This window comes from Globicephala melas, chromosome 3, assembly GCF_963455315.2.
Source record: "Globicephala melas chromosome 3, mGloMel1.2, whole genome shotgun sequence".
Taxonomy (NCBI): Eukaryota; Metazoa; Chordata; class Mammalia; order Artiodactyla; family Delphinidae; genus Globicephala; species Globicephala melas.
In genome coordinates, this window is record NC_083316.1 from 114,576,040 (window position 1) to 114,586,495 (window position 10,456).

General features: G+C 40.0%; 1 pseudogene; it reads left to right on the top strand.

Annotated features, from left to right (window-relative positions):
- The first annotated feature begins 8,072 nt into the window (after positions 1-8,072).
- LOC115860272 (sorting nexin-5 pseudogene) lies at positions 8,073-9,345 on the top strand (annotated as a pseudogene).
- The last annotated feature ends 1,111 nt before the right edge of the window (positions 9,346-10,456 follow it).

Consider the following 10,456-nt stretch of genomic DNA (forward strand, 5'->3'; position numbering starts at 1 on the left):
CAATAAAATGGACAACCTAGAAGAAATGGACAAATTCTTAGAAAAGCACAACCTTCCAAGACTGAACCAGGAAGAAATAGAAAATATAAACAGACCAATCACAAGCACTGAAATTGAGACTGTGATTAAAAATCTTCCAACAAACAAAAGCCCAGGACCAGATGGATTCACAGGCAAATACTATCAAACATTTAGAGAAGAGCTAACACCTACCCTTCTCAAACTCTTCCAAAATACATAAGAGAGAGAAACACTCCCAAACTCATTCTATGAGGCCACCATCATCCTGATACCAAAACCAGACAAAGATGTCACAAAAAAAGAAAACTACAGGCCAATATCACTGATGAACATAGATGCAAAAATCCTCAACAAAATGCTATCAAACAGAATCCAGCAACACATTAAAGGATCATACACCATGATTAAGTGGGGTTTAGCCCAAAATGCAAGGATTCTTCCATATATGCAAATCAATCAATGGATACACCATATTAACAAACTGAGGGATAAAAACCACATGATAATCTCAATAGATGCAGAAAAAGCTTTCGACAAAATTCAACACCCCTTTATGATAAAAACTCTCCAGAAAGTAGGTATAGAAGGAACTTTCCTCAACATAATAAAGGCCATATATGACAAACCCACAGCCAACATCATTCTCAATGGTGAAAAACTGAAAGCATTTCCACTAAGATCAGGAACAAGACAAGGTTGCCCACTCTCATCACTCTTATTCAACACAGTTGTGGAAGTTTTAGCCACAGCAATCAGAGAAGAAAAAGAAATAAAAGGAATCCAAATCAGAAAAGAAGAAGTAAAGCTGTCACTGTTTGTAGATGACATGATACTATGCAGAGAGAATCCTAAAGATGCTACCAGAAAACTACTAGAGCTAATCAATGAATTTGGTAAAGTAGAAGGATACACAATTAATGCACAGAAATCTCTTGCATTCCTATACACTAATGATGAAAAATCTGAAAGTGAAATTAAGAAAATACTCCCATTTACCATTGCAACAAAAAGAATAAAATATCTAGGAATAAACCTACCTAAGGAGACAAAAGACCTGTAAGCAGAAAAATATAAGACACTGATGAAAGAAATTGAAGATGATACAAATAGATGGAGAGATATACCACGTTCTTGGATTGGAAGAAACAACACTGTGAAAATGACTCTACTACCCAAAGCAATCTACAAATTCAATGCAATCCCTATCAAACTACCACTGGCATTTTTCACAGAAATAGAACAAAGCATTTCACAATTTGTATGGAAACACAAAAGACCCCGAATAGGCAAAGCAATCATGAGAAAGAAAAACGGAGCTGGAGGAATCAGGCTCCCTGACTTCAGACAATACTACAAAGCTACAGTAATCAAGACAGTATGGTACTGGCACAAAAACAGAAATATAGATCAATAGAACAGGATAGAAAGCACAGAGATAAGCCCATGCACATATAGTCACCTTATCTTTGATAAAGGAGCAAAGGATATACAATGGAGAAAAGACAGCCTCTTCAATAAGTGGTGCTGGAAAAACTGGACAGCTACATGTGAAAGAATTAAATTAGAACACTCCCTAACACTATACATAAAAATAATCTCAAAATGGATTAAAGACCTAAATTTAAGTCCAGACACTATAAAACTCTTAGAGGAAAACACAGGCAGAACACTCTATGACATAAATCACAGCAAGATCCTTTCTGACCCACCTCCTAGAGAAATGGAAATAAAAACAAAAACAAACAAATGGGACCTAATGAAACTTAAAGCTTTTGAACAGCAAAGTAAACCATAAACAAGACCAAAAGACAACCCTCAGAATGGAAGAAAATATGTGCAAATGGAGCAACGGACAAAGGATTAAACTCCAAAATATAAAAACAGCTCATGAAGTTCAATATCAAAAATACAAACAACCCAATCTAAAAATGGGCAGAAGACCTAAATAGACATTTCTCCAAAGAAGACATACAGATGGCCAAGAGACACATCAAAAGATGCTCAACATCACTAATTATTAGAGAAATGCAAGTCAAAACTACAATGAGGTACTACCTCACACCAGTCAGAATGACCATCATCAAAAAATCTACAAACAATAAATGCTGGAGACGGTGTGGAGAAAAGGGAACCCTCTTGTATTGTTGGTGGGAATGTAAATACAGCCACTATGGAGAACAGTATGGAAGTTCCTTAAAAAACAAAAAATAGAACTACCATATGACCCAGGAATCCCATTACTGAGCATATATCCTGAGAAAACCATAATTCAAAAAGTCATGTACCGCAATGTTCATTGCAGCCCTATTTACAATAGCCAGGACATGGAAGCAACCTAAGTGTCCATCGACAGATGAATGGATAAAGAAGATGTGGCACATATATACAATGGAATATTACTCAGCCATAAAAAGAAACGAAATTGAGTTATGTGTAGTGAGGTGGATGGACCTAGAGTCTGTCATACAGAGTGAAGTAAGTCAGAAAGAGAGAAACAAATACCTTATGCTAACGCATATTTATGGAATCAAAAAAAAATGGTTCTGAAGAACCTAGGGGCAGGACAAGATAAAGACGCAGATGTAGAGAATGGCCTTGAGGACACGGGGAGGGGGAAGGGTATGCTGGGACGAAGTGAGAGAGTGGCATTGACATGTATACACAACCCAAAGTAAAATAGACAGCTAGTGGAAAGCAGCCGCATAGCACAGGGACATCAGCTTGGTGCTTTGTGACCACCTAGAGGGGTGGGATAGGAGGGTGGGAGGGAGAGGGAGGGGATATGGGGATATATGTATACATATAGCTGATTCACTTTGTTATACAGCAGCAACGAACACAGCAATATAAAGCAACTTTACCCCAATAAAGATGCTAAAAAAAAAAAAAAGAATAGGGAGAGAAATGTGCAGGATGAATATATTTGTCAGGACAGGCTTGTATATGCTACGGTAACAAACAACACCAAATCTCTCAGGTCAGGGCCTGAGACTGGGGACGACTTCTGCTCCACATAATCACTCATGGACCCAAGATATTAAGGTTCCACCATCTTGTAGTTATACTATCTGAAATACATGACCTTTTCAGTTACTCAGGCAAGGAGAGGGAAAGATGATGAGTCTCATACCAGCAATTAAATGCTCTGGCCTAAAAGTGATATGCACATCACTTCCACTCAAAGCCCATTGGTCAGAACTATTCATATGTCCCTACCTAAATGCAAGGGATGAAGAAATATAATTCTCCAGTGTGCCCAGCAGAAGAAAACCAGATATGGGTGGACACCATAAGTCTCTATCACAATGGAGCCAAGGTTATTGGTATCTTGATTCAAACGGGTCAGCCAATAGCCTTTACGAAGGATCTTGAAGGGCTTTACAATACCTCCTGATTATCATTCTTCATTTTCTAAATGAAAATGATTATCATTCTATCATTATCTATCATTCTACCAACTTTCATTTTCTGAAATTCTGGGGATGACCAGTTTGTCAGTTGACCCTTAAGCTTTGACTCTTCTCACGAATATCTACTTGCTCCAGGTGACCTCACTTCAGTGCTCACAGAAGCACTTATTAATTTACAAAAAGCATTCCCTTATAGCTTCTTCTCAGTACAATAAAAAGGCTTCTTTCCATCCTAAGTTATTTCTTTTTGTCCTGATTCTTACCTTCTTGACACAGTACCCATCTCAAACACATACTCCTAAAACTGGTTAAGAGAAAGATAACTGAGGGACTTCCCTGGTGGCGCAGTGGCTAAGAATCCGCCTGCCAACGCAGGGGACATGGGTTCGAGCCCTGGTCCGGGAAGATCCCACATGCTGTGGAGCAACAAAGTCCATTCGCCACAACTACTGAGCCTGTGCTCTAAAGCCCACGAGCCACAACTACTGAGCCCACGCACCACAACTACTGAAGCCCTCATGCCTAGAGCCCATGCTCTGCAACAAGAGAAGCCACTGCAATGAGAAGCCTGCACGCCACAACCAGAGAAAGCACATGCGCAGCAACAAAGACCCAACGCAGCCAAAAATTAATTAATTAATTATTTTTAAAAAGATAACTGAAAATAAAATTCAATATCCTTGAGTCTGGGATATTGAAAGCCCAGAACAAGATGATCAGCCACTATCTGTGCTTAAATGATCTTGTATTTTTAAAAAGAAAAGCTAAACTCACCCCTTGATCTTCCCAAGGTGGCCCTTCCATTCCAATTAAAATAGACATTTATTTTGTCCACAACATATGGTCACTGCAGTCTCTGGGACTTTGCCCCATGGTGCTCTTCTTCTGTTCTGAAAACGAACCAGTTTTTTATTATAATTAGTTTTTATTATTTCTTTTAAATTTTTATTGGAGTGTAGTTGCTTTACAGTGTTGTATTAGTTTCTACTGTACAGCAAAGTGAATCAGCTATATATCCCCTCTTTTTTGGATTTCCTTCCCATTTAGGTCACCACAGAGCACTGAGTAGAGTTCCCTGAGCTATACAGTAGGTTCTCATTAGTTATCTATTTTATACATAGTATCAATAGTGTATATATGTCAATCACAATCTCCCAATTCATCCCACCCCCCCTTCCCCCTCTTGGTGTCCATACGTTTGTTCTCTACATCTGTGTCTCTATTTCTGTTTTGCAAATAAGATCATCTATACCATTTTTCTAGATTCCACATATATGCGTTAATATACAATATTTGTTTTTCGCTTTCTGACTTACTTCACTCTATATGACAGTCTCTAGATCCATCCACATCTCTACAAATGACCCAATTTCATTCCTTTTTATGGCTGAGTAATATTCCACTGTATATGTGTACCACAAGAAAAGCAACTAGTTTTGATCCATAATTTCCTTCAAGGTCTAGTCCAAGGTTCACCTCCCCTAAAAAGCCTTTTCTCAGCCAACCTGACTCACATTGTGCCTCCAGTCCTTGGGCCCCCTCAGTGCCTGTACACAAAGTCATCTATTCCTGCTGCCCACCCCTTCTCTATTTCTACACATAGTACTCTGCTTCCAGGCTGCCAGCCTGTCCCTAACAAAACTGTGAGCACCTCACCAGCAGATTCAGGCCTTTTTATCTCTTGACTCTCCCTGAGTGTCTAGCATGGGGCCAGATCTACTTGCTAAGTAAAGCAAAGATAACCTAGAGAATTTCTATCAGCTAGAGAAGATTCAACCTTTAGAAATTACCCAAATTTCTCAAATCCTAACATATAACAGAATTGAGAATCCCTTTGTCCTATTAACCTTGCCAGAGCAAGGAAATTAAAAATTGGTATACAAGAAGGAAAAAGAAAATAGTTATTATTTACCTTCTCATGTGTTCACATTCAGCATCTGTTTTCTTACAAAGTTCCAAACAGCATCACTGTTTACAATTACTAAGAGCTGCATTCATCAAGTAGATACACAATATTTTACTGATCATTTCTGTGGCTAGATGTTTAGATCGCTTTAAAGTATTATATGATATGACATGATATTACATTACATTATATAAGAAATGACATTGTGATCAAATGACACTGTGATAAAACTTTGCCTGTGTTTTGGATTATTTCCTTAGGATAGGTTCCTAAAAGTGGATCTGTCAGGTCAAAAGTTACGAACATTTTTATTATGCCTGATGTATACTATAAACCCATGACAAATTCTTAAATACCGTTTGGCTCTAGGATATTATAATTCTACTGCTAAGAAATGGAATCCCCCAATGGTAAACATTTTTTAAGGCAGGCAGAATAGTAAAAGTCAAGAAAGCAAGACTCTGAAATCAGATTGCCGGAGTTCAAATCCCAGTTCTATCACTTGCTATCTATATAGACATAAACAAGTTACTGAATCCTTCTGAGACTATGTACATAAAGAACAGGGTCTGGCACGTAGTAAGGGCTCAATAAATGTTAATCATTATCATTGCTTTTAGATTAACAAAAAGAAGATGAATCTATAATTCAAAAATCCAAGCATTATCCTCAAATATTACAGAGGAAATAAACATAAAACAAATGACAAAACAATACTCCTGTACCTAGAACATAAGTAAGCAGGTTCATTTACTGTGAATACTATTTACACTACTGTGGTTATTAATTACATATAAATAAAAATAATTACCATTTTACTGAGTGCCTGTTTTCTTTAAAAACCTCTACATACACTGTCTCATTTAATTTAACCACCACAACAACCCTGTATGGTGGTAATATTAATAACAATAACAATGATAGCTAATAATTTCCAACTGCTGACTATGTGCCATACATGGCTATAGATAATAATTTATTAATCATTATAAAACCTATGAAGTAGAGCTTTTCATTTCACTATTATCCTCATTTTACAGACAATATAATTGACATACGCAGAGGTTAAAGAACTTGTCCAAGGTTACATAGCTAATAAGGTAGATATTATTCTATTCACTTTATAGTTAAGAAAACTGAGACTTAGGGACTTCCCTGGTGGTACAGTGGCTAAGACTCTGCACTCCCAATGCAGGGGGCCTGGGTTCAATCCCTGGTCAGGGAAATAGATCCCATATGCTGCAACTAAGAGTTTGCATGCTGCAACTAAAGATACTGCAGGCCACAACTAAAGATACTGCATTCCACAACTAAAGATCCCCCATGCCACAATGAAGATCCTGCATGCTGCAACTAAAGACCCCACATGCCACAAGGAAGATCCCACACACGGCAACAAAGATCCCGAGTGCTGCAACTAAAACCCAGCATAGTCAAATAAATATTTTTTTTTAATGAAAAGAAAAGAAAACAGAGATGTAAAGAAAATTGTCTATAAAGGTAAGTAACTGGGGCAGGCTTTGAACCAGTATCTGTTAAGACTCTCAATCCACACTCTTTTGTTCTACCACTTTGCCAAATTTATGTGGATTTTCTGTGTACAGAGAATGCCCTATATAGATAACAAATGTTTAAGGCTGGCTTCCCTCATTCTTGCCTTCTTTTTCCATAAGCCATGGGATACTGAGGACTGTCTCATTTTAACATGTGCCTCTGAGAAGAATATAATTGGGAAGGCAAGCCCAACATGAAAGCCCATATACTGAAATGTGTCCTTTAAAATGACTCTTTCTCCCGAGGCATTATGTGTTGTAGTCCTTTGAGAATGCGTACCTGAGAGTTTCTAAGGCTTACCTTTCAGATACTTGGGGATTCCTAAACAGGTGCTTACGGCAACTCTCCTTCAAAAGGTTTTTCAAATGGTTGCTACAGAAAGGTCTCCTATTTCTCTCTGCCTCAGAAAGTCCTCAAAATTCTCACCACTTGGAGAAACAAAAGCTGCTTCAAGCCTCCCAAAACACCTGGAAAATACTCACATTTATAAAGAGATTGAACCCACAGGAAGAAACTGGGATTGAAGTCTTAACTCTTGAATAAACTGATTGCTTCATCTTGGACAAACTATTTACCTTCTCTGCGCCTCAGTTTCCTCTTCTACAAGATGAGGCACTGGATTAGATGGTTTTCCAGGTTCACTAGAGCTCTGATTCAAGGATGAAAATTAAAGTGAGTTTGGAGTCTATAGCGGTGCAATCCCAGGGGGGAACAGTTGTATGAAAGTCCAAAGCCCAGATTTGCAACCATTAACAGAAACAGATTTGCAACGATTAACTGAAACCCACCAGGGCTGGTTTAACTTCAACAGGGAAGGAAAGTGCCCTGGGATTCTGATTTAAGAATGCAAGTCCTGTGCTTCCCTGGTGGCGCAGTGGTTGAGAGTCCACCTGCCGATGCAGGGTACACGGGTTCGTGCCCCGGTCCGGGAAGATCCCACATGCCGCCGAGCGGCTGGGCCCGTGAGCCATGGCCGCTGAGCCTGCGCGTCCGGAGCCTGTACTCCGCAACGGGAGAGACCACGACAGTGAGAGGCCCGCATACCGCAAAAAAAAAAGAATGCAAGTCCTGCTTTCTTGAGACGCGCCTCGCTGGGAGAGTGTCAGGGGCACCGCGTCCCCGTGGCAGCCTGCAGTCGGCTTCAGTGTGGCTCGGAGCCAGGCCAGGCAGCCACACTCGAGGCCCGCGTTGCCATGACCACAGTTCCCAAGTTGCTGCAGCAGCAGGAGGAGGAACACAGCAAGCTGAGATCTGTATCGGTGGACCTGAATGTTGATCCCTTGCTTCAGACTGACATACCTTATGCACTCAGTGAGAGAGATAAAGTCAAATTTACAGTACACACCACGACCACGCTGCCCACGTTTCAGAGCCCAGAGTTTTCTGTTACAAGGCAACATGAAGATTTTGTGTGGCTACATGACACTCTTATTGAAACTACAGACTACGCTGGGCTTATTATTCCGCCCGCACCTGCAAAGCCTGACTTCAATGGCCCTTGAGAGAAGATGCAGAAACTGGGAGAGGGTGAAGGGTTTATGACCAAAGAAGAATTTGCCAAGATGAAGCAAGAGCTGGAAGCTGAGTATCTCGTGGTCTTCAAGAAGACTGTGTCTTCCCGTGAAGTCTCTCTTCAGCGGCTCTCCTCTCACCCTGTTCTCAGTAATGATTGCAACTTTCACATTTTCCTGGAATATGATCAAGATCTAAGTGTTAGGCAGAAAAATACCGAAGAGATGTTTGGTGGCTTTTTCAAAAGTGTGGTGAAAGCACTGATGAAGTCCTTTTTTCAGGAGTTATGGAGGTAGATGACTTCTTTGAACAAGAGAAGCATTTCCTCAGTAACTATTATGATAGGATCAAGGGTTCCTTTGCAAAGGCTGACAGAATGACCAGCGCTAATAAAAATGTAGCAGACGGTTACATCCTCACCGCAGCCTGCTTGCATAGCCTGGCTTTAGAAGAGCCCACGGTCATCAGAAAGTACCTACTGAAGGTGGCTGAGCTATCTGAAAAACTTAGGAAAGTAGAGAGTCGAGTCTCCTCAGATGAAGACTTAAAGCTGACAGAGCTCCTCCGATACTACATGCTCAACATAGAGGCTGCTAAGGATCTCTTATATAGACGCACCGAAGCCCTCATTGACTATGAGAATTCAAACAAGGCGCTGGATAAGGCCTGGTTAAAAAGCAAAGACGTCAAGCTGGCTGAGGCATACCAGCAGGAATACTGCCAGAAATTTGAACAGCTTTCTGAATCTGCAAAAGAAGAGCTAATCAATTTCAAACAAAAGAGAGTGGCAGCATTTAGGAAGAATCTGATTGAAATGTCTGAACTGGAAATAAAGCATGCCAGGAACAACATCTCCTTCCTGCAGAGCTGCATCGACTTGTTCAAGAACAACTGAACAAAGGATATGAATGTGAAGAAAGCCAGCATCATTTGCACTCAGATCATTACCACAGAAGATTACCTTTGACTTTAATTTAAAATTATGTGAATAAATATTTTGATTTCTAAAGATCTTAACACTTACCCATGTTGGTTTAAAAATATTTCTGTTGCATGCTACTTGGACACAACTAATCTTTATGCATTTAATACCTCAGAATGGGTAGAATCTAAGTACTGGGTTCTCCTCTAATTTGTCTTTCGTAATTAAGAAAGGGTGTGGGAATCTCATGCCTTCTGGAGTCTGTAAGGAGTGGCCTGGCACATGCTGCCTCACTGTTCCATGTACCCATGCCCCTACAAACCGGTTACTTTAGGGTAGGTGCCGATTATAACAGATAAGTCAGCCACTTGTTACAGGTAAGAGACATTCTATCTCTTCATTAGGTAATTTGCCCTTTCTTACTCTCCTGGTTCTTTAATCACCTTGAGTTGTTTGTACTATAAAAAGAGCAAGAAAAATCTCATATCTTTATATACACCCTTTGCAGCCCCATTTTTGTAGTAGGGGAGAGAAGCATCTTAAGGGTATAAGAACAAGTAACAAGGCCTAATTTAGAAGGTGGCCAGATCTACATTAAGAAAGATGTGACCCCCCTCCCTAATGCGGGGGGGGGGCGGTATGTGTGTGTTTGGACTTTTTATAAAGTGTACAATAAAATAATAATCCATGCTCTTAAAAAAAAAAAAAAATGCAAGTCCTGGGAATTCCCCGATGGTCCAGTGGTTAGGACTCTGCGCTTCCACTGCAGGAGGCACAGGTTCTATCCCTGGTCACCTGTAAGCTGCATGGCACTGCCAAAAAAAAAAAAACAGAATGTGAGTCCTTTGAGAAATTATTTAACATGGACTTGAAGGATTTGGTGGAGGAATGTAGGCAGTGGTAAAGGAATAAATCTTCTTCAACTTTGCAGGAAAGAGCAAAGCAGCATCGAATCCCTTTCATATGTTTTTCCCTGTGCTAAAGACAGGAGCAAAGATAGGCTCCTGCTGCCACCTTGTGGCACATTGGACAGCTTAGAAGGAAGGGTTTACTCAATCTGGGTGCCCCCAAGTCTAAAATACCCTCAAGAAACCACATCTTCTTTCTCCCTTAACAATTACACAGAGCTTG